Source organism: Falco naumanni, chromosome 4 (genome assembly GCF_017639655.2).
Source record: "Falco naumanni isolate bFalNau1 chromosome 4, bFalNau1.pat, whole genome shotgun sequence".
In the NCBI taxonomy this organism is placed as follows: Eukaryota; Metazoa; Chordata; class Aves; order Falconiformes; family Falconidae; genus Falco; species Falco naumanni.
The window spans coordinates 76,219,954-76,241,462 of NC_054057.1; the positions used below are offsets into that span (position 1 = coordinate 76,219,954).

Here is a 21,509-nt window from a genome sequence, read left to right on the forward strand (position 1 = left end):
TCAGCCCCAAGCCCTGCTCGCCCCAAGGTCCACATCACACCAGGGGCTGCTGTGGTCAATGCCCATGCCTCTCTAAATTGGGATCCTATTCATTGCAGTCGAGCTTTGACACCAGATCAAGGGAGAGGCGAGGTGGCAGGGATGGTGGTAGCACAGGGCTCTGCTCGATGGGCTTTCACAAGGCACCTGGGTCGCTCCTCTTTGAACACCTCTTCCTCCGGCTGTGATCAGGGGAAAGCTGGGGTTTGGGGTTATTGTTGGGCTTCTTTTAAGGCAAACCTCATCCTTTACATCAAAGTAGTATTTCTTCTCAAGAATGTAAAGAATGACCCTGGAAGGTCTGAGCAGCTCTTTCCCAGCGGTGATTGGAGAGACGAGAGCCTTCTCCAGAAAGCTGTCTCCACCCCGTCCCCAGCAACAGCAATTCATAAGCTGAAAAATAAATCAATAACCAGAGTTAATGAATTGAAGATGTCTGTGTTTAAAATGTATCAGGAAAAAAACGGTTAGCTGGTCGCGGTTGCATAATTATTGTGAGGAAAGGCAGGGAGCTCTCATTTCTGAGAAATACCTTCTTTTTTTCTTTCTTTTCTTGGAGGTATTTTGTTTTGTTGGAGCTGTTCAGGAATCAAGAGGAGGGGAGGACTGGCTTTAACAATGTGTGTAGGTTCAAAGTCTCCCCCCAGGTCTGTCCCTCATCCCCCAGGACCTCTGTCAAATCACTCTTCCCCTTCCCTGCTTAGCCTGGAGCCAGCTGAGCAGGAGGAGCTGGTCCTGCTAGTGCAGGACTGAAGGAGGAGGAGAGGCAGTGGCTGTGCCAGCGTGTGTGGCAGGGCTGGCAGACAGCACCAGTGCCACCAGCCTGGTCGTATGCCCAAGCTGGGTGTCCCAGCTCCCCATCTGCTCCTCCCTCATCACTCCTGGTGAATTGGCAGCAGGGACAGGTTGATGCGCTGTGTTCAGCTGCAAGCCAGAGGTGCTGGCCCTTGGCACAGCCAACACCGGGGTCTCTGTGTGCTGCAGGGGAAGGCAGAGGGCTGCAGGTCTCTGCAGGGCAGGCACCTCCCAAGCAAATCTCAGGGCCAGCTTTCTGCATTGCCCCTAGGTTTGGAGATGGTGTGTGGTTGTGCCTTGGGACAACAGTTCTTTTACGGAGAGAGCTGGGGTGGAGGTGGGTGTGCAGCATGACCCCGGAGCCTGGGGATGCTTTTCTTCTGGGTCCCAGGGACTGGGAGTGATGCTGGAGCATCCTGCCCAGCAGGAAGGGGCTTTCTTTGTGCAGACACATCTTGCAGCTGAACCAATTTGCTCACAAATATTTCTGTTTCCTCCTCTGAAACATCTCTGTTGTGGGCTGATTTCCATACCAGCCCACCTCAGGAAAGCTGTCCCAGTGTTTGAAGGCCCCAGCTGGGAGGCCACAGGGGCTCTGGGGTTTCTTGGAAGGAGTGTGCAGCGGTGGAAGAGGCCTGCTTTGATTCTGTCCACTGATGCTTCCCCAGCTGCCAGACCCCTCTCAGGTACTGCAAGAAGCAGAAGCAGCCGGCGTTTCTGTAGCATTGGCCGTCACCAGCTGGCATTTGGGCAGGGGCATACAACCTAGGGAGGTGATTTTGCCGCAGTGGGGAGCAAGACCCAGTGCTCCCAGCCTGCCAGGCTTGCAGCTTTGGTTTTGTTAATAGCACACCACAGACCCATGCTGGTCCTGGCCTGCTGAAGTGATGCTAAACCTGCTGCAGCCCTGCTTCTTCCCCCTGAGGCTGGTGCTATCCTGTCCCGGCGCTGCTGGCCACCCAGCAGCCCCCTCCGTTCAGCTCCGAGCTTCACCTGGCTTTGTGCCGTGGACCTGCTCCTGGGAGCTGGGGTGCTTCAATGACATTAATGCCTTTCCTCTCCCCTTCCCCAGGTCGGAAAGCAGCCTCTCTAGGTTTGCCCACCGCTTGTCAGTTAAGCAGAAGCAGGAGAAGAGAAGGAAAGCTGAGTATGCCTCGGCTGAGCTGTCTGCCTTCCGGCCCAGGTCTCTGAGCATTGAATGGTAAGAGCCGCAGGACAAGGCTGGGGGAAAGAAGCTTGTGCCTCTCCAGCCCCGCTGCTGTCCCCTGTCCCCACTGCTGCCACTCTGTCCCTGCCCAAGCAACACCCCTTCAAACCCCTCTCTCTGCTGCAGGAGCCCTCACAGGACATCAAGCCAAAACATCCCCCCTTGCCCCAGTACAGGGAGCAGCAGGGAGCCCCAGGTGGCTCCTTCCTTGGGGCAGCTGAAGGAGACCCCACAAACTGAGCCGTGGGGGTCTTTCAGGGTTCATGTGGGATGCGGATGTGCGTGTCTGCTGGGCTGGGGCACATGAGTGCACAGCCTCTGGCAGCCCCCGCCGCCAGCTTCTCCTCTCCTCTTCCCTTCCCTTCCCTTCCCACCTTGTGCTCCTTATAGGAGCTGCTGGAGGAGGCATCCCGCGGCCCCTCACTGCCCAGTGCACCTCTGTTGGATAAACCAGAGCCCAGAGCTGCAGCGAGATGACCGCAGCCAGCGTGGTGGCACTGGGAGCTTCAGGGGCTCCCTGCTAGTGCTGTACCCGGGGTGAGTGGTGTGAGGGTTTGGGGTGGTCCCAGCACAAGCCACCCACCAGGCAGCCCCGTTTGCCCATGCTGGAGTGATGCAGTGTTCCTTCCTTCCCCGCTGCTGCTGCGGTGGTGCCTGTGGGGCCCCTCGTGTGGAGCACAGGCTCAAACTGCAGTCCTTGCTGGAGCACGGAGTAATTTATCCTGGGTTTCTAAGCTCTGATGCAACAGCCTTGGAAGCAGATCACAGTCGACCCTCCCAGTGTTAGAGGTGACCTGCTAAGGATATTTAAAAGAACTGGAAATTGCATTGCTTTCTGTTTCCTTAGATGGGTAAAGGAGGGTGAAACTTTTATTTTAAAAAAAAAAAAAAAAGAGAGAGAAGAAAAGAAATGCTTAGAAACTGCAAGAATGTCAAGCTTGGTTCTCATTTTCCCTGCTTTTTTTGGAGATCTTTCTGGCTTTTATTGTATGTTCTAACACTTCAGTGTGAGGTTGCAGAGTCCTCCTCAAAGGCTTCCTCTATCTGTGAGGTTAGTTAGGCATCAAAGCTAACTAGGTATTAATGAGGCCAGACAAAGAATTTAAGCTATTTGGTGACAGATAGCTTTCTTCTCCAGTTGCACAACTTTCTTCCCTTTGCTGAAACGATGTCATCAGGAAAGCTGTTCTGCAATTGCTGTAAATCTTGTAAACAGACAAACATGTGAATTTGTGATATACCAAATAGGAACACAAGCAAAGAGCCCTCTAAAAACAGTGTTTCTCTTTATTCATAATAAAGAAGTAAGAGAAGTCAGTAAATCTCTTTTCTCCCTTTCAATGTCTCTCTGAAGCCCCCAGACCCCGTTTTAGCCCTGCAGTGTAAAGGTGTATTTGTGGTACATTTTCACTCAATCTGTAACATTTTCCTGGGGGAAACCATCTATCTTGTATTATTTTGCAAAGCACCTTGTAGAGCAGTGACTCCACAGCAGCGGTAGATGATGCTGGTTTATAGGGGGGTTGTAAGCCACCTTGGAGCTGAGCTCTGGGTGGGGAGGAATGGCCTTTGCCTTCAGTTTGCCACGTGCCATTGCACCGGAGATCAAGCTGGAAAGCATGAGGCCTGAAAGAGAAGGACCTGATGTCATTGTTCCTCAGGGACATGGCATGGCTGGTCTGGCTGGCAGGAAGATGACTGCCCTGCAGTCGTGGGATTTATCTATGGCTGGAGGTGTCCTGTGCTGGGGCAGATGCCCGACCTGGCAGCCAGCTTGGGTGGGCCAGGGTGCTGGGGCTCACCGGCACTCAGCGGCCAGGCACAGAGGAGGGGTGACCCGGTGGGTTGCAGTGACAAGGAGCCAGGCAGGCAGCAGCAGGGGGAGGACCCTGCCCACCACCTGCTCCCTGCCCATCTCAGTGCGCTTGTTGATCCTCTCCCCGGTGCTGCTGCCGTGGTTCAGCAGACAGCTAAGGGCTGTGCTAGCTGCGGTGTTGCAGTGCAGGTATTTAATGGGCTTTTACACGCACACAGCCTGATTTTCAGAGAGTGGTGGGGGCACTTGTGCACGGGGCATGGAGCGCTGCCTCCCCGGCAGCACGGGCATGCTGCAGGCAGGCTTTTACGTGTGCCAGTGGTGCATGCGCCTGGTTCACACATGCACGCTTGCCTGGGGAGGCACTTGGAGGCTTTTCCCATGCAAGCACCAGCCTCTTCTGCAGCTGTCTCCTGCAAAGGGGGCATGTGGCCTTCTCCCTGGTGTCAAACATCATTTCTCTGCATCCCCTGTACGTCTTCAGGGATCTGTGATCACTGTAGCAGGATAAGTGTCCCCGGGCTGCTGCACAAAGGAGAAGGGCCTCTGGAGCCATGGGTCTTGCTGCCCCTGCTCGCCCTGCACCTTGCATGGGAGGTCCTGGGCTGCGGGCAAGGCTGCTGGGCACTGTGGCCAACAGAAAGCATGGCTTGTGTACAGATGCCTAATTTGGCTTTCAGAGCAAATATCTACGTGCATCAAATCTGTATGTATTTATAAGCTTAAACCAGGTCACCACTGCATTATTTTACCTGCCTCTGTGCAGAAGATGAACATTCACACTGCGTATGATGGCGGGTTCAGTTCATCCCATGCAGGTAGGAGGGGGATAGAAAAGTGATGGACTGTGTTTTCCCAAATCAGTGGCTTCTGAGAATCCTGCCCATCTAAATCCCAAGGCTTGAAGCCAAGCCAGGGCTCCTGGGCCTGCTGTTACCTGTTGCCAAGGAGGAGATAGAGATTATAAGCAAAACATCATCAGTGCCTGTTGCTTTGAAAAGCTGGGTGTCAGTCCAGTGGAGCATTTAGCATTTTCTGCCCAAAATTCCTACCAAGGCACTGTCAATCCAGCCCCTCGTGTCTCTGCCATAGTGGAAAGCATCCTTACCTCTCATTCCCATGCAGGGCAAGCTGAGCTAGTTTTCCAGAATTCCCAGTTGTTCAGGTGCTCAGGTAGGGCTGGATGAAGCTGAGGTAGAAGAGGAAGAGCTGTACAGCATCACAGGATCTGCCTGACACTGTGTCCCCCGCACTGAGCGCTGCCAGGTAGGATGGGGACAACAGACCCTTTCACCTCCCCTTGGCCCTTCTCCCCATTGCTGGGGACCTTGAAGCCCTTTGGGGCAGGGTCACCAGGCAGTGGCACCTCTGTGGGCCAGGAGGTGCAGTTATTCACTGCCACAATAAATAAGGTGCTGAATGTCCCGCGCTGCCTACCTGAAGGCGCAGGGCTGCTCCCGTCACAGGTCTCGCAGTCCGTGCATCCGTCTGAGCACATCTGCCCTGCTTGCCGGGTGGGACACGCTCGTGGGTCGCGTTTCTCTCCGGGCACAAGGCAGGCTTTATTTGCACAGCACGTGTTTATGTGCTGCACCAGGCAAGCAGAGCACGGTCCTGCTCCCCAACTCGGCCGTCAGTGAGCGAAGCCTCGTTAGTTCCACTTATTAAAAAAAATTGCAGGGGGGAAGGGAGGGAAGGCAGGGAAAAAGTGAAGTATTGAGAAAACACTTCTTTCATTCATATGTTGTTTACTGAAATAAATACTTCATTATTAGGCTTTTTTTAGGCTATTTTTTTTTAAAGCCAGCACCACAAAGTCCCCAGTGTTAGGGCCCATGAATGTGCCGTATCACCTCAGCCCATTGCCCCTGTGAGCCGGTGTCTTGCTGCCTGGAGGTGCCCAGAGAGAAGCACCGCAGGGAGTGGGGTAGTGCCAGGCTTTCCCAAGCTTGGGGCAGAAACCCTGGGGCTGCTTATGTCTGGTTTTATTTAGGTTTGCTGATTCCTTCCTCCTCCTCTTTGCCGGACGGTGCATGCTGTGTCTCACAGGGCATCGAGGCCGCTTCAGCTCCAAATGAGGCAAAAACTGGTAACTGAGGCAAGGAAGGATTTGGGGTCTGATTTATTAAAGCTCTGCTCTCTGCTGGTCTGTGATACTAATCTAGCTCCAAAGCCTAAATAGCATGAAGGTGTGCGAGACAAAAGCACTCTTTATTTGAAGCTCGCCACCTTCTGCTGTTGAGAATGAAGATGAAAGCTGGTGGCTCCTGTGGAGACCTCCTGCTGTCCTTACAGCAACCCTGAAACACCAGCAATCCCTTTTCTCCCCAGTTAGGGTGAACTGAGGCAAAGAGAGCCCCCTCTCCTCATGTGCGTGTCACCTGAGAAATAATCCACGTTTATCTTCCCTCTTGAGTGAGTCCTAATCCACTAAAAGACTGCTCTCCGCTGCTTTACTCTTATGCCTGTAGAGCCTGGGAACCTCTGTCCCCCTCTTGCATCCTTCCAGCTCTGGTGCTCATCGGCAGTTCCAGCCCTGGTAGGTTTGTCTTCCTGGCATCCATTTGTCTCTACCTTTTCCTTTCCTACCTCTCAGTCTGGTTTTCCTTCTCCCATTTGTTCCTCTGCTTACTTTCCCTGCCGCGCTCCTTTCCCCGTACTCACCTCTTGTTCACCCTGATTTTCCTCTCTGTTTTCTTCTTGATTGTTTACTTCTACTTGCTGCCTTTTCTACTTGGACTCCTTGAGTTTTTCATGTCGGACAGCCTCCCTGCGATCCATGGTCAGAATAGCATATTCCCATGGTGGCTCAGGAAAAATGTAGTACATTCCTCACTTCCCCCATCCCATTATCTCAGTTTTGCTCGTTGGCTGCCCACCACGAGCTGTTGAAGCAGCGCTGGCAGGAGCATGTTGTCTAGTGGTTAGAGGCAGGCAGCCGGCTTGGGTTCAGTCCTGCCTGCATCTTGTTTTGCTGCCTGACCCCTGGCACGCTGCAGAATCTCAGCTCTTTGCTTCTCCTATGCCGAAGAGAGGGATGCGCGGAGACCTGCCTGCCCTGCAGCCCCCAGTGCCGACCATCCTTGCCCAGATGGGAAGGTGCAGGCTGGTTTTCCCATGATGTCCCAGCACCAGGGCTGGATGTGACAGCTGGCGGGTGTCCTTCTGCAGTGGTGGTGCCAGGAAGGCAGAAGTCACAGCTGCCGAGTGTGGGAACCTCACTGGCACCATGGGGCTGGCAGAGGTGGCACGTGCAACTCTGGGGCTGTTCTCTGCCCCATGTTTTGAGTTGGTTGTAAAGCAAAAATTTTTTAACAGAAGTGTTTTCATGAAAGTTATTTAAAATTTTGTGATGTAAGAGAATTTCCTCTTTGTGTTTAAGTGGTCTCGTGTGGTGTGGAAATTATCCCTAAATTGCTGTGCTGGGGGATGATATCCATGGCATGGAGGTGCCTGGCACTGCTCAGCCTTCTTCCACGGCTGCTGCCAGCTGATGTGGGCAGGCAGTGAGGATGACTTGTCCACAGGCAGGCTCCTCGCCCTCTGGTACACAAGTGCCATGGTCCCAGGGGGCTGGCAGAGCCCGTGGGATGCGCTGAGCTGCCGGCTGATCTGTCTGACTGTTCCTGAGCCAGTGCACTGTCGGGCTGCTGCTTGCAGAGCTCGACAAGAGGCTTGGGCTGTTTCCATCATAGCAGTCTATGGTTGTATAGTGCTTTCCCCAGGACTCTTTGCCTGACAGTCACTTGTGTGCCAGGGGGAACCAGCACAAAGTGAATTGTCAGCAACTTTTTGGGAGGTCAGGAGGAGCAGCACTGTAAAGATAGAGGGCTCAGAGCTCCTCTGGGTTTCACAGCCCTCCCCAAGCTGTCTTACTCCTAACTTAACCTGCATGTCCAAAAGGAGGCTTGGTGCCCCTTCTTTTCCCAGCCGAGGAAGCTTTTAGCCTCAGCAAGGGAAAATAAGAAGGACAACCAGTCCCTGGGCCTTTCAGTGGAAGAGGAGGAGTGCCAGCGCCTGGGATGTGTGTGGGCATCTGGAAGCAAAGGGATGCTCTGGGCAAACTGAGATGTGGGCACCATGTCTGCACCGGCTGTGGTGTGGGGCAGCCAGCCTCACCGAGAGCTTCACCTCCCCCATTCCACCAGTCCCTGCCATCGGTCCGGGCTGAAACACAGCCGCCCCCAGTTCAGTTGTGCTGAGCACAGGTCCTGGATGGGCCAGCATGGTGTTGAAACGAAACGCGAGGCGCTTTGTCTCGACTGGGAGCGCTTTAAGCCCTCACTCGGGAACAATGGCCAAGCTATGGGGTCATTTGTTCTGGTATTTCAGCAGCTCCTCATGATTTATGGGATGTTTTGTTCTGCTGCTTGTCTTAGCTTCCCCCTCTCCACCCTCCCCGGCTCCATCCCTTCTCCATTTCAGCTCCTCCTCCCCCTGCTCCCAATTCCCCTAATAGCTGTGGAGCCTCTCTGCCTTATGAAGTCATGGTATCTGTGACTTATTGAATTAGCTGTATGGGAGCTGGACTTCCACACCGCGCTGTGGTCTGCTGGGGTGTCCCAGCTGCCCAGGGAGCCAGCCCACAGCAGGGCCTCTTGCCCAAGGGCTCCAGGCAACCTGAGCTTCCCCCTGGCATGGCAGATGGACGTTGCCACCAGCAGGCCATTCAGAAGTTGGTTTACGGGCGATAAATGCGGGCAAGTGGAGCTGCAGCCCCAGTGAACAAGGAGACCCACCTGTACCAGGGCAGGGTGGGGGCTTAGCTGCATGCTCCTGGTGCTGCCATCCCCCCACCCTCCCACGACACCTCTCCGTGGACAAGTTGGACAACGCTTAGGGAGCTCCAGAGCTTTTGATGTTAAACTACACGTGGGGCAATGTGGCCCAAGAGCTTGGCTTTACCCCTGGCATGCTGGGGATGGCCACAGTCAGTGCGTCTGGTGTGTGGGGAGAGCAGGAACTCACCCGCCCCGAGCTGGTGGGATGGTGACTCACCAGTGACTGTGAGGGACTCACTGATGGGGATGGGGAGGAGCGAGCCTGCAAAATATCTCCCTGAAAGTTGGGGTTGCCTTTAGGAAAGCATTTGAAAGGAATAATTTATTTGTGGAAAATTGCCTTTTATCCTCGCTGCCTGCAAACAGAGAGGGGCTTAAGGGCAACTGCTGCTCGTGGTGATACCAGCATGCTTGCTGCAGCTGGTCCTTAGCCCAGAGAGGGCTTGCAACGGCAGAGGAGCTGGGGTCTGTGCAGCTCCACTTCTGCTGCCCCGCAGCGCTGGCAGTGAGCTGGGAGCACCCGTCCCACGGGCGCAGTGGGGGGAAGAGGGCAGCGTGGGGGAAGTCAGGCACTATCCAAATCTGTACGGTCTGTGTGAGACTTGTGCCTCCCCTCCTGATGCCACAAGCCTCCATCAGCCCAGGTTCTCTCCTTGTCTGCAGAGAGGCAACTTGGCTTGCAATTACGATGAGGCTGGAGAGGCTGGGAGAAGACCAAGGGCCTGATCCTCTCTGTGTGCAGTGTTGGGACCTGCTGCCACAGGCTCCAGCAGTCCCATCTGCATTTGTTTCTCATGTCACTCCAGCAGGAAAAATTGAGCCTTCTGAGAAAGTGATGGAAGGAAAATGTTCAGAGAAGACTGATTTCCAGGTTCTCCCTGTCTGGGACCAGAGCCCTCAGCTAGATCCCTTCCTCACTGATAGCACAGGAGGCAAATGTCATTTATTTAAAAGACAAATTTAAAATATCGTGCTGATGTGTTATTCTGGCCACTTCCCTCTGCTGGTAGCTGATACCTCCAAACCCCAGTAAGTTTATTTTCCAGTGCAGCATTTCCATTATCCTGAGCACAGTTTGATTTCTCTCAAATAGTCCATTTGCCTGATTTTTTTTGGTTTATTCTTGCCATCTCTATTCCACTTCCCATGGCCTGGATCTGCAAAGCAGGGTGGATGCCTTGGTCCCTGCTGAGGAATGTGGAAGATACTCTTCATCCTGCAGGATCTCCACAGGTTCTTCTTCATGGCTGTGTCCATGCCCAGGTGCCCGTTGCCCGGATTTGTACAGCAGGCAGCCCAAGCCCTACGGTTGTGCTGGGGGGAAAGTGCAGAGATGCCACAGTCCTTGGTATGAAAGGGAAGCCTCATGAATGTCTGAATCTCAGTGTGAGTCAAGCCCTTCCTGAAGGGGCCATGGGTCCTCCATACCAGCTGGTATTCCCATACACTGGATTTGGAGGGTCCTTGCTCTCCCAGCCCTCTTAGCCAGCACACAAGAAGTATCTCCATATATTTCTTTCAGTAGGAATATCAATAATAGTTCTGGTTTCCTACCACTAGCAGGACCTGCCAGCTTTGAACCTGGCTTCTCGGTGAGCCGATCTGCACCCAGGGGAGGGCAGTACTGACAAGTTGTGTGTCTGGAGCAGCCCCAGCAAGGCAGGCAGTCTGCCCCAGCCCCCACGCTGCCAGCCTGCGCCTCCCCCAGCCCTGGGGACAGCTTCTTCCTGGGAGTGGAAGGGATCGCTGGCCTTGCTACTGATGCTGCTGGGGACACTGGGGTCAGAAGACACAGAAGCATCAACATTTCCAGATAGTCCTGACAGCTGGCACTTCCAAGGTATTTGAGTACTTTTGATCCTCCCTTGTCCCTTAAACAGTGGTAGTCCCTGTTGCGTGGGTTTTCTGTGCTCTTAGATAGTTTCCTACTGGCTGAGACGCTTCTGCCTGCCAGAGCTTGAGAAAACTCCTGTTTATCTTCCTGGAGAGCGCTTCTCAGTGCCAGGTCAATGTTGGACCTACTGACTTGGATGCTGCCAGGATGGGCAGCGCTCAGCAGGGAGGACAAACTGGAGGTAGGAGTCAGCCCAGGACACTCAGGACACCAAGGAACAGGTCCTCAGGGGTGATGGGATCTCTTTCCCTCTTTGCTTGAGTTTTTCCTACTGCCTGCACACTCACTCTTCCCCATCTCTTTGCTTCACACCCATCCCTCTTACCCACCTTTCTTCTGCTGGCTTGCTTGCTTCTCAGAGACCTGTGAGCCCAAGTGAGCTCCGCATCTGCTGAGCCTCATGCCTAGTGGAGCTCAGGGAGGAGTTATGTTCCCCTCTGGTCCTCACTTCCAGATTTCCTCCCATATTTGTCCATATACCCCAGTGTGTCCTGCAGTAGCTCACTCCCCAGGGGCATTCCTCCCCTCATCCCACTTGGCCTTCCTTGCCTTATTTGCACTGTGAACAGGGAGGGTTGCAATCAGATGAAGATCTTCCACCACAAAGAGCTGTTGGGCAGTGTGGAGGGGTTTTTCTATGTGGGCAGTGCAAAATGGTGCAAATGAGATAAAAGTTCCAGTTTCGGGGCCAGGAAAAGACAAGGTTCATGCCTTGCTTTGTCCAAAGTGGAACTAGACGCTTGGCAGCAGCTGCCAGCATTGTTGTGAGACTGCACATGGTCTTCATTCTGCCCATGGTGCGGAGGTTCACCTGAGCCCCCTCCAGGTCTGCTCAGAGTCTGGTTTCCATCCAACAGTTGTCCCAATGAGCCTGTGAGGGCTCACCAGTTAGCAGCTGGGAGACAAATCTCTCCTGCCTAAAGTCAGGGCAGGCTCCTTACTGATGGTCTGCTGTGAAAAGATGTTGTTTCGGAGCTTGTTTCGGAGCTTTGAGACATGAACATACAGCATTATGTGGTAGCATTTGTTAAGCATGGCCACCAGAGCAGCTGCTGAGCTGAGCAGAGCTCCAAGAAACATCTCTTCTTGGCGCTATCAGGATCAGCTGTGGCCCACTGCCCCAAAAGGAGCCATCATCCCCTTTGGTGGGATGCTGTGGCTGGTTGAGTTGATGTTCCCTGTGCAAATCCTACAGGTTTCTGAGTGCGTAGCTGTTGCAGCCTCTGAGGTGGCAGGGACTGCAGGTAGATCTGGCAGTGTGGTTACTCAGCTCTTCCTGCAGCCTTGTTTCTCCTCTCCACCCTCAGGCTCCTCCTCTGCCTCTGTTTGTGCCTCGGTTTCTCACTCTTTAAAAGGAGCATAAAAACACTGACCTGTTCTCTCAAGAGCTTTGAGATCTCCTGCTGAAGGAGCTGGCTGTTGCATCAGTACTCTTGGTAACAGGGGTCTTCTGCTGGCAAACCCATTCCCCCACCCCCAGGGACACGATGGGGGCTGGCTCTGAGCTCAGAGCTAACAGGTCGAGCTTTATTGTTAGGGTTTGTAAGCTTGGGATCCCCACCTGGAGCTGTTAGTTTATGTTACCACTTCAGCGAAGAGCATCAAGATGAAGGTGTCTGTGCCACGTGTGGCATCCCAGGTGGCTGGAACTTAGTCTGCCCAGGAAGCAGATGCTAAAAGTCAGTCCTTTTTCCTCCCCTCCTCAAATGGTGTTCTCGTTCATCAGCATCTTTGCTGGGGAAGAGGTGGTAGTTATTCTGGTCAGAGGCAGTGGCAGGAGCAGAGGTGGGCAGACAACTTTTTCTAGGTCTGGGGAGGTCCAGGCAGGTAATGTCTTAAAAACAAATTCTTTTGGGTTTAAATGTCACTGTGTGCTGGGGGTCACAGAGGGTGCTCGTTCCTGCTGTGTGGTAGAGCCTTCAGCCTTTCTACAGGCCTGGCTATGTCAGGAGACCAAGCCTTGAAGGGGACAGCCACCAGGGGGGCAGCCCCTGCTGCTTGTGGCCAGGAGCAGCCCCGAGGGCAGGGACAGCCCGGTGGGGCTTGGCTGTGTTTCTGCTGCTGCGAGGGACTGCTCTGCTTCTGGACCTCGTCAGAAAGTGAGGCCGGGTGAAGCGTGCGTCTGCTGGTGAATAAGCAGGTCGTCTGAGGTCTAACGCGCCAAGACACTGCCGAGGTGCCTTGCCACTGCCCCGTGCCCCTCGCGGGCAGCCAGCCCACCTCCCGCTCAGCCTCCCTGCCGCAAGCCGGGCTGCCAGCACTGCCGGGCTTCGGGGGCAGCTCGGAGCCAAGTCCCGCTGTGCCCCGCGCCGGGCAGGTGCTTGCGTTAGGAGAGCTGTGCAGGGTTCCTCTGTGCACCGAAATCCTGCAGAGCAGTGGGCCAAGTCCTGGGAAGCAAGGAGGCTGCTTCTGGACACAGGTAGGCTGGTGTGACATTTGGCTAATGCTCCTGCTTTCCTTGTCTACACGTGGTGTCTTGCTGCCTGGCCAAGGGGGTGTCTGAGTGAACCTCAGCCATGAGCATGTTCTTGGAGCTCCGTGGGGTGGACGACCCAGTGGAGTGCTTGCCTGCTTTCTGTGCAGGTGGAATGCTGATGCTGCCAAGAGGTCTCATCCTCCCAGCACTTTCCTGGCCCTGCTCTGCCCTGGTCACGAGCTCTGGAAGGCTCGTGGCAGGCAGAAAAGCAGTTCTGCTTATGGAGCAGAGCTCCACTCGGGTGAACTTCACGTGAACTCATGAAGTTTCTGTGGCCGTTTTCTGTCCTGATGATGCAGGCAGGTCAGGAGCAGGATGCTGTATCACACAGGGACCCAAGGCTGCCTTTCTCATGCACCAGCACACTCATCTCATCCTCCTGCTGTGCCGTGGAGGAGGTATCTGCTGCCTGAGCAGTTGCTCTTCACCCTGGGTAGAAACGCCAGCAGACAGACAAGGCTGTCCCTGGACTATGCTGGGACCATGCTGCCGTAACTGCTGCTCTCCCGGGTCTTGGTGGGGATGGTGGGCACCCCATTGCAGCACCTTGGCTTTAGTGACCTGCTCAAGGTCACCCATGTGGTCTGTGACAGAGGTAAGAGTTAAATCTGCCTGCCTTGTCCCGCTCCCACACTTCACCTGGGGATCACGCTTGCTAGCTTCTGTGTCTGTGTCACGCCACACTATTTGGTCTGTCACCAGAAAAATCGGGGGTAATGGAGGAAGAGAAACCCTCTGGGCTGAGGGCTTGTTGGCACAGTAGAGTGGAAGGTGTGACTGCAGCCTGAGCCAGCCCGTGTTAACATGAGGGACAAGGTGTGGCATCCCAGGCCAGTGTGTGCCAGGATGCAGTGGGTACCTGGAGTGGCTTTCCAGGTCCATGGGCATCTTGGTCCTGAGGAAGCTGTCTTGTAGTGCACAGCCAGGAGAGGCAAGGTGAGGAGCTTCACTGGGTGATGAGAGTGTCTCAGGAGCGTGAGGATGTCTGGCCCCATCTCTCACTGTTCAGGGCACAGCGAGGGGGAGGAAGGAGACACCAGCACCCACCTTGGGTTGGGGCCACCAACTCTGTGAGATGTTTCACAGCCTCTTGGTGATGGAGGAGCCCAAGCTATTTAGGTCTGGCTTGAAGGTCTTGCTCTGTGTAACAATGTGAACAGGAATCTCCTAAGTGCTTTGAGGCATCTCTGAGGTGCTGGGGTCGGAGTGGTCTCCTCTCACCTCATGCTGCCACCTCCCACCTCCAGGGCCCCCTGCAGCCATTGGCCCCTGCCACCCTTGCTCTTCAGTGCTGCAGCGAAGTCATCCTCTCGTGCTGCCATGGAGGGGCGAGGAGAACACCTCTCACCCGACGTGCTGGTTGCAGATGGAGCCAGCAGACGTCTGTTGTTAAGGCTGTCTAACACTTTCCAGCGGAAGTTTGTTTGCTTATACCTTTGCCAGACTTTAACTGTTTGGGCTGGATTTTTCCATGCTCACTCTGCCTCAGGCTGAACTTTCACTCTCCCCTCCTCACCGCCCACCCCCCACCCCACCCTGCCAAGTTTCAGCAGAAGATTGGGGGGAAATGGTAGCTTTGCCATTTTTTATTTTTTTTTCCTCCTGTCTCTTTGTTTGAGGACTTCTGGTGCCTCTGCGCTTTGGAAAAAAGGTTTGAAATTTGGCAGGGTTGGTGCATTCCTGGTGGAAATCAACACGGATTTGGTCAAATTGTTAGCCTGTGGAAAGCATGGTTGTGCATGCCTGGAAGAGCTCTTCACAGGCTAGCTGCTAAAGTCCCCAGCTGCAAAGAGACTCTGGCCACTGCACCCGCTGCTCTCCAGCTGCACCCAGCACCTCCTGTTCCCATCTCTGGAGGCATCCCCTTGCTCACACGAGTCCAGGTCAGGGTGGTGACTGCAAGGAGCCCAAGCAGTTGCTTGGTGCTCCTCACTGGCAAGTTTCAAAGCACTTTACAAGAAATGACATTGTCTTCATCTCCATTTCCCATGCATGGAAGCTGAGGCACTGGCTGTGGGCATCACCTGCCTCTCACCCTCAGTGGCAGAGCGAGGAACAGAGCTCAGGTCAGCTTGGGTAGTATCTTGTCTATGGACCAGGAGAAGCTGAGGCAACACTCAATGAGAGGAGAGAGCATTTCCCAGTGCTCCCATGTTTTGTGAGACCTCAGGAAAGGGCCTTTGCACTGGTTGCATCGATACATGAATGGATTAGAGTGTCATGATGACTGGAGATCTGACCTGATGATTACTATGATTTTTAACGTTGCTTTTTTATAGTAGGGTGGAAATCTTTTCTACTTGCTATCTTGGGGGCTCTGACAGTTCCTCCACAGGCTCTGTTATCCTCAGCTTGAGCTTATCTACCTGATAATATCTCAAAGCTTTCTTCAGCTAGAGGGAGAATAAAATGATGCTTGAGGTGGGAAAGCTCTGGTCTGATGGAGGCAGCAGGCAAACCTCTGCTGGAAGGAGGCCGGGCTGGTGGTGAGGTCTCCCCAGCTAGTGCTGTTACAAGAGTGCTCGAGCATTTGTGGGGTGTTTTCTAGCAAAATGGCAAAAGAAAGTTGGCTTCCTCTCTTGGACTGCAGCCTTTCGACCCTGACTCCACTGGAGATGCATGAAGGGAAGGTTGGCTCTGGCACAAATGAGTGCTTTTGTCGTTGGATGGCAGTGAACCAACTCTTTTGGCATTGCATTGGGTGGTGCTGGCATGAGATGGGCACCAGGGCTACGTGGTGGGGTTGGTCAGAGAAGGCCCCAGTGAGTGCTGGGCAGGGAGCTGGTTGTGGAGCAAGCTGGGAGTAAATCCTGGCACAAAGCTGTGCCAAATGGGGAGCCAGCCTGGGACACGCCACCAACAGTCCAAGGAGATCCCCAATAGGGAGGTGGCTGTTCTTGGTAGCGGTGCCAGGGACACCCTGTGGGTAGCGGCCAGTGTGCCCAGCACGGCTGGCTGGCTCCTGCTGGTTGCCTTCCAGCGGGAGAGGGGTTTTCTGACTCCAGTAACATTTACCAGCTGGGCAGCAGCTCTGGAGCCGGGTGTGTGCGTTTGTCTGTTCCTCCATTGTATCTTGGCCGTCGTCTCCTCCTCCCTGCCGAGATCAATGTCTGTGGCCTGCCTTTTATAACCCCTTTGGGTGCAGCTCTGGAAGTCTTCAGCCAGCGGAGCTGGTTTCCATCATGCAGCTTCAGTGGCTTGAGCATCTTGGTCCCTGTCTAGCTGGATGGCTTGGGTAGGGTGATGGACTGGAGGTGGGTTCCTACCAGAAGGGACATCCCAGTGATGGGCTGGGGAGGTCCCCTGGAGGGCTGTGGAGTGCAGGTCGGCTATAGTTGGCTGAGGATGGAGACCAGCCACAGGTATGGGGGAGTGAGCTTGGATGACCTCCAGAAGTCCTTCTTGGGCCAATTTTCTACAATTTCATGGTTTTGGAGAAGAGGTGGTTTCCAGTGAAAGCCAGATCTCACTAGCGTATTCTTCCTGGTGGCACCAGGTGGCGCAGGAGGTTAAAGGATTTGCTTGTCATCCTCGCAGGCCTGGGTTCAAATTGATTGCCTCTCACTGCTGTGATGAGTCTGTAGGTCTCAACCCCCACGGCATGTGGTTATGCCCCCGTGCAGGGGCAAGCTGCAGCCCCAGGGCCAGGCAGCAGGGATGCGGCTCCCAGGAGCCCTGTTTCCAGCAAAGCGAGGAGCTGAGCCAACCTTTGAACCATAGTGGGTGGCTTGGGTGGATGGGTGCTGTGGAGCCCCAGCATCCCATGAGCCAGGCACGGTGGTGCAGAGGAGCCAGTGTCAGGGGAGAGAGCCCCAGTGGGTCTCAGTGGGGGTGAGGAGGAGGCAGGGTGGAATGAGGCCATGCTGAAACGCATGTTTCATTTTTGGAAGGGCTTAAAGATCCCTCCCACGCGTGCTTGAGCCATCATGGGGGAAGACAAATTAGTGCTTCTTCCTGGCTGCTGGAGGGTCCTGGGCATTTCACTGCGGTGCAGATACATAGCGGCAGCCCTCAGAGGGGCTGGGGCAATGCCATACCGGCCCCCGTGGCCCCTTCTCCCATCAGGACAGTCTCAGATGCAGCCGCTGGCCCTGCGCAGGCTGGTGTTGCCACAGCAGCTTCACCAGCAGCCTGCCACACTCCTGTCCAAGCAGTGGGTGTCAGCACCTGAGCGAGGGGACAGGAACAGTCTTGGATGAATGTGGCCTTACATCCCTCCTCACAGCATGACAGCCTGGCCCTGGTTGCCCACATGAGCATCCCCACACTGAGCATCCACTTGCTCCAGCTGGGTGCCTGTGACCCCACAGAGATATTTCTTTCTCCCTCCTTTTACCTTCAGTGATCTTTGAGACCAAGCGTCGTATGACTCAGCTTCTGCATTTGATACCCCCTGAGAAGCGTTTGCACACATGCATCTGTGGCACAGAGCAGTGCTTGTTGCTGGCAGGCCAAGCAGGGATAGGATTTCTTCCTGAAAGAGGGGCAGTGAGTCCCTACTGCTTATCCGCTTTTAATATGCGGAAGTCTGATTTAGCCGGGATGGTGCCAGCAGGTCGGGGGTGGCTTCCAGAGCACTGTAGACCTGCTTCAGCATCCGGGCTTGTGAGATTTTGGAAGAAGGGAGGAAACACCATTGTAATGCAGAGCAGGTGCTCAGCTGGTCCCTCTGTGCTTTGGAAATCCATCTGTCCTCCTGTCCCTACCTGCAAAGGTCCAGCTGGTTGCCGGTGCCAGAAGCATCAGGCACATTTTGGGTGCTTGGGCTGAACTGCTAGTTCTGGCAGTCACTGTGGGGCACGGTCAGCAGAAGTTGACACCCACGTAGATCCTGTGAAGGGCAGTTTGGGTGCTGACCTTTAGGTCCTGTCCGTTTCTGCTGCCTGGTCTTTGCAAGCAGCTCAGGTCTGGAGGCAAGTCCCGACTTGGGCAAGGAGCACCCAGCCAGCCACAGGGACCAAGCAGCCTGGGCAGCGGTGCTGAGCTCCCTCTCTGGGGTGCTGGGCAAGCACAAGGTCACAGACGCTGCAGTGCAGAGGTTTGCAGGGCACAGCAGTTTGCAGGGCACAGGGGTCTGCAGAGTGCAGGGGGTTGCAGGGCACAGGGTTGCAGGGCCAGAGGTTTGCAGAGGGGTTGCAGGGTGCAGGGGGTTGCAGAGTGCAGGGGTTGCAGAGTGCAGGGAGGTTGCAGGACGCAGGGGGTTGCAGGACACAGAGGATTGCAGGACGCAGAGGGTTGCAGGGCTCAGGGGCTGCAGGGCAGCTGCAAGCCCCAACCAAGCCAGGCCCCAGGGCTGCGTGCTTGGCTCCTGGCGCTGGAGGACTGGCTCCATCTGCCTCCTGCCCAGCAGCAGCAGGGTTTTGGGTGGTCATAGGTGTGTGGTCGCTCCTGGCGCTGCCTGCTGCTGCCATGGGTACCTGGCACCGGGGCGGCCACGCAGGGCTTCTCCATGAGCTTCAGTCACAGCTTGGGGCAGCCCATTCTGCTTAGTCCTGTCTCCATCAGGTTCCAGTTAAAACCAAATGCGTTCTTCAGCCTAAGCTGCGCTGCTGTTTAAGCCCTTCCAAAAATGAAACAAATACCCACGGACTGCAATTCGAATTGCAGCTCAATTAGGGCTTGTTCCCAATACGATCATAAAACCTCCAGTATGAAAACAAACAACCCAACCAAACCACATCCAAGCCTGACAGCATCCTCTGGAATGCCTTTAAAATAACAAGGGAGGCAGAGGAAGATGAAAGCAGCATGGCCGGTGGGAAGAGGGCTCTTTGGCCCCGAGGGGCAGCTTGGAGGTGGGCTCAGCAGGTGTGGGGCCAGGCGCTTTGGGATGGGGACTGGTGCAGAAGTGATGGGTATGATGGAGACAGGGTGGGATGGGGACCAATGTGGAAGTGATGTGTGTACGATGGAGATGGGGCAGCTTGGGGTCCGTGGAGCAAAGGGTTAGGCTGTGTTCCCAGCAGGATTGAGTGAGGTGAGGAAGAAGAGGTTGCATAGGTGTTTCGGAGCGCGGTGGTTGTGCTCTTAGCTGCTTCGATGGCGGGTGCTTGAGCAGGACAGGGGGGTGTGGGGCCGGAGCAGGACCCAGGCGGCTGGAATGCATGTCCCGTAACCCTGGCTTGCACCAAGTCCAGCCAGTCTGGTGCCGCGGTTCGAGTTTCACGGCGGACTTTAAACCCAGCCATATTTAGCGTGCGCTTTGCTGGCCTGTCAGGGAGGGGAAGCCACAGCACAACTAATAAAAAAAGCCAAACAAAAACAATGTAATTAAAGAGACTCAGCACTGTGTGTTCCCATAGCAAGAACATTTACCCAAGACTTCCTTGCTCAGATACTTAATGTCAAGCAGCAATTAAAGGCTGGCATTGTGGGGAGCAGCGAGGAGGGTTTACCCTGACTGGGAGGTGGGAGCCCAGGGCTGAGCCCAGCTTCCGAAGGCAGAGATGCCATCCCCCGTGCCATGCTGATGGGGAGGGACTGGGGGCTTTTGGCACTGGGAGGTGCCTTAGGGACATGTGGTGCTGGTGACAGGGAGATGCTGCACCCTAAGCAGTGTCCCCTGAAACCCTCCAGGCAAGGGACACCCTCGGTCTGTAATGTACATACCCATTTAGTTTGATCCCCACAGTAATTTGGTAGTGCAAAAGCAGAAAAGCTGATTTTCTAGGTGTGAGCCTCCAGACATGGTGGGCCAGGAGTTCTGCTGGGGTAAATCCTCGTGAAACAGTGAAGCCAGCAGAGCCGGGCTGGGGTGCAGAGCTGAGGGCCTGTTGTGGACATCACTTCTCCCCTCCAGCATCTCCTTTCTGACCCAGGTCTGCGACTGGAGCCTGTATGAGCCTCTGAGATTTTGTTTCCCCTCCCGCAAGGGGTGACTCAGGGTGCCCGGAGCCAGGCTGTGCCAGCCAGTGCCACCTTCAGAGCAGCTCAAGGCTGGTGCCCATGGGCTGATGGTGCTGTCAGCATCATCTGCCTTGGCTAGAGAGACAACCATCACGCACTGTCCCTTATCAGGGTTCCTGACCAGAAGCGCCCCGGTGCCCTAGAGGTGCTGTGTGAGGTGTGTGTGCGAGCAGGGTAGGAGCTACCCAGGAGGGATGCGCGTGTGTGGGCACAGTCAGGATGGTGCTGCTTTGTGACTGCAGTGTGCATGTGGCAGAAGTCCTAACCATGGTGGCAGACTGTCACGGGAGACTGAGGAACTGAAAGCCTGATTTTGGTCATCTTTTAATTGGGGGTTGAGCCACAGGCTCCTTCTGGACTCACTTAAAAACAATGATCAGGATGCTTAATTTAAAAAAAAAAAAAAAGAGAGAGAAAGAAGCAGCAGCATTAGCAGCATTATCGTGTTGCAGTAGAATTTGCTCCAGCGTTTCTGCTCCCTTCCTCCCACAAATGAACCACTGGGCCTGCAGACACAGGGTGTTTTATGGGAGGCCTCCACAGACTGTCAGCAAGTGATCTACTTGGTTGGCTCCGAACCTCCCTTGGAGTCCTGAAGTCTCCGTCTCTCCCAAATTCAGAGCCTGTGATTTAGGAGGGAGGTGCAGTGGGGGCAAGCCATGCAGGCAGGCTCTTCCCTGCTGTGCTGCACTGGGCAATGTGGCCGTACCTTGGAAGGACACCACTGCCTCACCAGCTGGCCCTGTGATGTGGGACATCGCATGCCCAGCCTCATGCCTCCCTGCTGCCACAGCCTCTCCAGCAGCCGAGTGAGGGCTGCTCCCAGGGGGTCCTTACTACATGCTGCAGCTGCTGCGCTCCCAGCGCAAACATTCCCCAAGGGCTGCAAAAGCCTCCTGATTCAGGGAACAGCCTGGATGGCAGGTGTGACACTGACCCCTCTTGCTTCGGTGGGGGAATCCTCCACTTCTTCCCCTGCAGAGATACAGAATGCTGAATGCTGGCGGGATGTTGCAGATCATGCACAGGATGCGCTCTTCTCCTCCAGTATGTTTGGTACTGAGCTGCTGGGAGTCGGCTTTCAAATCCAATGCTGTGCCATGATGCAGTGGGCTGTGGGGCCATGGGGTCCATTCTCAGCTGCTTTGGGTCATGAGCTCCCCAAGAAGCACCTACATGCACCGTGGTGTGCCTGGTATGGAGACAGCAGAGACAACGTGAAGCCATACCAGCATCACCAGACCAGTGCCTGGGGCTCGGGAGGCTCTGCACTGACCTGGATGCTGTGCAGCAGCTTCTGGTCTTGCATCGTGCTGAGCTGCTCCAAGCGTTGCACTGAGAGCGTTGGGCTTGTGGAGCCAAACAAAAATGTACTGGCAGGAGCAGGAGCTATATAAGTTAGTTGTTATTGCTAAACAAAAGAGGCATGCTCATTTAGACTCCATTCAAAACAAAATGCAGCGGGTTTGCCAAGTAGGGAAAAAAGAGAAAATCTGTAGGAAACAAACAAACAAAGCCCTGGATCTGGTTTGGTGCCTTTTCCCGGACCCAGGTTTCAATATGCAAGTGCATTTTCCAGGCACGCAGATGATTCC

At 54.8% G+C, this 21,509-nt stretch overlaps 1 protein-coding gene across 1 annotated transcript in view; it reads left to right on the forward strand.

Moving 5' to 3' along the window:
* The first annotated feature begins 1,915 nt into the window (after window positions 1-1,915).
* Window positions 1,916-21,509, forward strand: part of LOC121087985 (ankyrin repeat and fibronectin type-III domain-containing protein 1-like) — a 41,220-nt gene continuing 21,626 nt past the window's right edge. The window contains exon 1 of the mRNA XM_040593558.1: window positions 1,916-2,035. The gene's annotated coding sequence lies outside the window, so the exon portion shown is untranslated. The remainder of the gene's footprint in view (window positions 2,036-21,509) is intronic.